A 6,362-nucleotide genomic window follows, 5' to 3' on the forward strand; every position below is an offset into this window, starting at 1 on the left:
CATTAGATGACTGAAAGTAAGTAATGATCTCTTAAATCATATTATAGTAAATTAACAATTACTTCTAATGAAATAAAAAATTAGTTTAAAATAAAACCTTAGTTTGTCAAACTAAAAATATTAACAAATAATATTTTTTAATTCCTCAAATAGCTCCTATTAGATGATTAATTTTATTTTTTATTTTTAGATTTACTTTAAAAAATTTTAATGTAAAAAATTATTATTGTTTTTTTTATTTACCTTTAAAATTTTCACAATCTTTAATATTTAAACAACCTTCTATATCTTGAAAATGATAACAAATTTATTTTCTGTATTTGATCCTTCTACTTCAATTATAAATTTATCATTAAATTGATTAAGAACATTTTTAGGATTATTAATTATTCCTTTTTCTTTTTGATTAATACCAAATCTATTTCAAATTATTTGAAATAATTTATCTTTAACTCTTCATAAAGAATTTAAACTTCTATTAAATTCTAATATTCACAATGGAAGAACATTAATATTTATTTCACTTTTTTCTTTAATTATATTTAATAATTTTTTAGGATTATTTCCTTATATTTTTACTAGAACTAGTCATTTAACTTTAACTTTAACATTAGCTTTTCCTCTTTGATTAAGTTTTATATTATATGGATGAATTTGTCATACCCAACATATATTTACCCACTTAGTTCCTCAAGGTACTCCAGGTATTTTAATACCTTTTATAGTATGTATTGAAACTATTAGAAATGTAATTCGACCAGGAACTTTAGCTGTTCGATTAACTGCCAATATAATTGCAGGTCATCTTTTATTAACTTTATTAGGAAATACAGGCCCTATATCAACATCTTATATTATTTTATCATTAATTTTAATTACTCAAATTGCTCTATTAATTTTAGAATCAGCAGTTGCAATTATTCAATCTTATGTATTTTCTGTATTAAGAACACTTTATTCAAGTGAAACTAATTAATGACAACTCATTCAAATCATCCTTTTCATTTAGTTGATTATAGACCATGACCTTTAACTGGTGCTATTGGAACAATAAAAACTGTTACAGGATTTACTCAATAATTTCACCAATATAATATATCACTATTTATTTTAGGAAATATTATTATTCTAATAACTATATATCAATGATGACGAGATATTTCACGAGAAGGGACATTTCAAGGACTTCACTCATTTTCAGTTACATTAGGATTACGATGAGGTATAATTTTATTTATTATTTCTGAAAAAAAAATTTTATTTCATTTTTTGATCTTTTTTTCATAGAAGTTTATCACCAACTATTGAAACTGACTACCTATAGGAATTATTCCATTTAATCCTTTTCAAATTCCTTTATTAAATACAGCAATTTTACTTGCTTCTGGAGTTACTGTTACATGAGCACATCATAGCTTAATAGAAAATAATCATACTCAAACTACACAAAGTTTATTTTTTACAATTTTATTAGGAATTTATTTCTCAATTTTACAAGCTTATGAATATATTGAATCACCATTTACTATTGCAGATAGAACTTATGGGTCAACCTTTTTTATAGCAACTGGATTTCATGGTCTTCATGTATTAATTGGAACTACATTTTTAACAGTATGTTTTTTTCGTCATATTAATAATCATTTTTCAAAAAGACATCATTTTGGATTTGAAGCTGCAGCTTGATATTGACATTTTGTTGATGTAGTTTGATTATTTTTATATATTTCTATTTATTGATGAGGTAGTTAATTTATAAAGTATATATTTGTATATTTGACTTCCAATCATAAGGACTAATTTATTTTAGTATAAATAATTATATTAATTTTTATTATAAGTATCATTATTTTAATTATTACCATTATCATAATAATAATTGCAACTTTCTTATCAAAAAAAACTATTATAGATCGAGAAAAATGTTCACCATTTGAATGTGAATTTGATCCAATAAATTATTCACGATTACCTTTTTCCCTACGATTTTTTTTAATTGCAATTATTTTCTTAATTTTTGATGTTGAAATTGCTTTAATTTTACCAATAATTTTAATTATTAAATCATCAAATTTAATTAACTGAATTATTACAAGATTATTTTTCATTTTAATTTTATTAATTGAACTTTACCATGAATGAAATCAAGAAATATTAGAATGAAATAATTAATTATTAAATATGAAGCAATAAAGTGCAATTAGTTTCGACCTAATCATAGATGTTCAATCATCCTTATTTTAGGATAATAGTTAATTATAACATTTAATTTGCATTTGAAAAATATTGATATTTTCAATTTATCTTATTTTAATTGAAACCAAAAAGAGGTATATCACTGTTAATGATTTCAATGAATATTTATATTCCAATTAAATTAATTTTTAAAAATATAAATGGAATTAAACCATTAAAGAAAAAAGTTAGCAGCTTTTTCTTGATCATCATATTTTATTTATATAGTTTAATTAAAACATTATATTTTCAATATAAAAATAAAAATATTTTTTTATAAATACTTTATTTAAAAATTAAAATAATTTCCTTAATATCTTCAATATTATGCTCTATATATATAAGCTATTTAAATAATTTAAAAATAATAAAATAACTAAAATAAATACTCATATTATATATCTCAATAAATAAATTTTTAAATTATTATTCTGAAATTCTTGAATATATAAAGAATAATTTTTTAATTGAATATATAATAATTGTCCTCCAAAATATTCTCTTCATCCTTGATCAAAATTTTTAATCTTATAAATCCAATTAATAAAAAATTTTTGCTAATCCAAAAGTAGAAATTATTGGTATAAATCATATTCTTCCAAAAAATCTTCTAAAATTATAAAAATAAAAAGATTTATTTATAAAAAAAAGAAACATTATTAATTAAATAACCAAATAATCCACCTAATACACAAACTAATAATGTTAAAATTTTTATTATAAAAGGTAAACAAACTATTACTGGATTAAAAAATATTAATCAATTTAATATTCTTCCTCCAATAATAGCCATAAATATTAATCAAAAAATACCAAAAATTATTGTTCATCTATTTTCTCTTAATTTATTTAAAGAAATTCCATTATATTCTCCTGTTATTAAATAATATACTAATCGAAAAGAATAACAAACAGTTAAACCTGTAGAAAAAAAAAGAAAAAAGGAAAAACAATTTAAATACGACATTCTTACTATTTCTAGTATTAAATCTTTAGAATAAAACCCTGCTAAAAAGGGTATTCCACATAAAGCTAAATTAGCTACATTAAAACATCCACATACTATTGGTATTCTTATTCTTAAATTTCATATAATTTCATATTCACATATAAATAATAATGCTTTAAATAAAGCATGAGTTAATAAATGAAAAAAAGCTAATTTTATATGTCCCATTGACAAAATTCTTATTATTAAACCTAATTGTCTTAAAGTAGATAAAGCAATAATTTTTTTAAAATCAAATTCAAAATTAGCTCCTAATCCAGCCATAAATATTGTTAAACCAGAAATTAATAATAAAATTTGACTAATTTTTCTATCAATAATTAATAAATTAAAACGAATTAATAAATAAACTCCAGCTGTTACTAAAGTTGATGAATGAACTAATGCTGATACAGGAGTAGGAGCTGCTATAGCTGCAGGTAATCAAGAAGAAAAAGGAATTTGAGCTCTTTTTGTTATAGCAGCCAATATTACTAAATAACCAATAATTATTATACAAAAATCTTTTTTTATAATTTCTAAATAATAAATATAATTTCATCTACCATAATTTAATATTCAAGCAATAGCTAATAATAAGGCAACATCTCCAATACGATTAGATAATGCAGTTAATATTCCTGCATTATAAGATTTTACATTTTGAAAATAAATTACTAAACAATAAGAAACTAATCCTAAACCATCTCAACCTAATAAAATTCTAATTAAATTTGGTCTAATAATTAATATTATTATTGATAATACAAATATTAATACTAATAAAAGAAATCGATTAATATTAAAATCTTCTTCTATATATTGTTTTCTATAAAAAATTACTAAACAAGAAATAAATAAAACAAATGATATAAATATTAAACTTATTCAATCAAATAAAAAAACTATAACAATTGATATAGAATGTACAGAAATAATTTCTCATTCAATAAAATAAACTAAATTAATTAATAAAAATTTTAATCTAAATATAAATAATATAATACTAATAAATAATAAAATATAAAAACTATTTTTACAATAATTTAAATTTAACATGATCTAAAATGAAAATTCATATCTTTGGCACCACAAATCAATATTTTAATTAAACTATTTAAATTAAAGTCATAATATAAAAAAAATTCTTTTTATAATTAATAAATTTAAAGATAATCAATGTATTATTAATAATAAATATTCTCGAATTAATCCCGTTGAAAAAAATGAAATTCAAGAATAAAATTTTCCATGTTGTCTATAAGCAAATAAATATAATGTATAAGCTGCTCTAAAAAATGATAAAAATATTAAACCAATTATTGTTAATCAAGATCATCTAATAATTCTATTTATTAAAGAAATTTCACCTAATAAATTTAAAGTAGGAGGAGCTACTATATTTCTTGAACATAATAAAAATCATCATAAAGATAATCTAGGTATAAAATTTATTATACCTTTATTAATTAATAATCTTCGTCTTCTTATTCGTTCATATCTAATATTAGCCAAACAAAAAAGTCCTGAAGAACATAAACCATGAGCAATTATTAATCTATATGCTCCATTTAATCCTCAATAACTTTTTGTTAATAAACCACTTAAAACAATTCCTATATGAGCAACTGATGAATAAGCAATTAAATCTTTTAAATCTATTTGTAATAAACAAATTAAACTTACTAAAACTCCTCCAATTAATCTAATTCTAATTCATACAAAATTAAATTTTATTCCTAAAATTTGTAATAAAGCAAATATTCGAAATAAACCATATCCCCCTAATTTTAATAATACTCCAGCTAAAATTATTGAACCAGAAATTGGAGCTTCTACATGAGCTTTTGGTAATCATAAATGAACTAAAAATATTGGTATTTTTACTAAAAAAGCAAAAACTATACATAAATATAAAAAATCAAAATTATATATTTTTATATAACTTAATATATATATATATATATATATATATATATATATATATATATATATATATATATATATATATATATATATATATATATATATATATATATATATATATATATATATATATATATATATATATATATATATATATATATATATATATATATATATATATATATATATATATATATATATATATATATATATATATATATATATCTATATATATATATATATATATATATATATATATATATATATATATTTATAGTATTTAAATCTATATTAATATAAAAAATACCAATTAATAAAGGTAATGATGCTAATAAAGTATAAAATAATAAATAAATTCCTGCTTGTAAACGTTCTGGTTGATATCCTCACCCTAAAATTAAAAATAATGTAGGAATTAATCTACTTTCAAAAAATAAATAAAATATAAAAATTCTTATTGAACTGAAAGTTAATAATAACAATAACAATAATAAAATAATTATAAATAAAAAAAAATTTATATAATTATTTAATTGAATAACTTTTTCTCTAGCTATTAATATTAAACTACAAATTCAAATTCTTAATAAAATTAATCCATAAGAAACTATATCTATTCCAAAATAATAAGAAATTTTACAAAAATAATAATTAAATCTAATAATAATTATAAAAATAAAAGAAACTAAAAATAATAAATTTTGAATTATTCAATAAATATTTTTATTAATAAATAAAAATATTATAAATATTAATATAAAAATAAATTTTAACATTGTAAAATTTAAAATCTTTGAAAATAATCATTTCCATGAGTTCGAATTATAGACACTAAAATTGATAAACCTAAAACCCCTTCACATACACAAAATCTAAAAAAAAAATATTCTAAAATATCCTTCAAAATTTATAAAATTTAAATATAATAATAAAAATAAAAATAAAATTAAAACTATAAATTCTAATCTTAAAAGAGTACAAAGTAAATGTTTTCGTCTAGAAATAAAAGTAATACAACTAAATATAAATATTATAATAATAATAAAATTAATAAATAAATTCGTCATTAGTTTTAATAGTTTAAAAAAAACATTAGTCTTGTAAACTAAAAATAATTTTTTTTTTAAACTTCAAGAAAAAGAAATTTTTCCTATCATTGACTCCCAAAGCTAATATTTAAATTAAACTATTTCTTGATATTTTTATATTTTTA

General features: G+C 18.5%; 1 pseudogene; it reads right to left on the bottom strand.

The window, feature by feature from the left end:
• Window positions 1–2,775: 2,775 nt before the first annotated feature.
• LOC131675907 (NADH-ubiquinone oxidoreductase chain 5-like) lies at window positions 2,776–3,992 on the bottom strand (annotated as a pseudogene).
• Between the last annotated feature and the right edge of the window lie 2,370 nt (window positions 3,993–6,362).

Source organism: Topomyia yanbarensis, chromosome 1 (assembly GCF_030247195.1).
Source record: "Topomyia yanbarensis strain Yona2022 chromosome 1, ASM3024719v1, whole genome shotgun sequence".
NCBI lineage: Eukaryota > Metazoa > Arthropoda > Insecta > Diptera > Culicidae > Topomyia > Topomyia yanbarensis.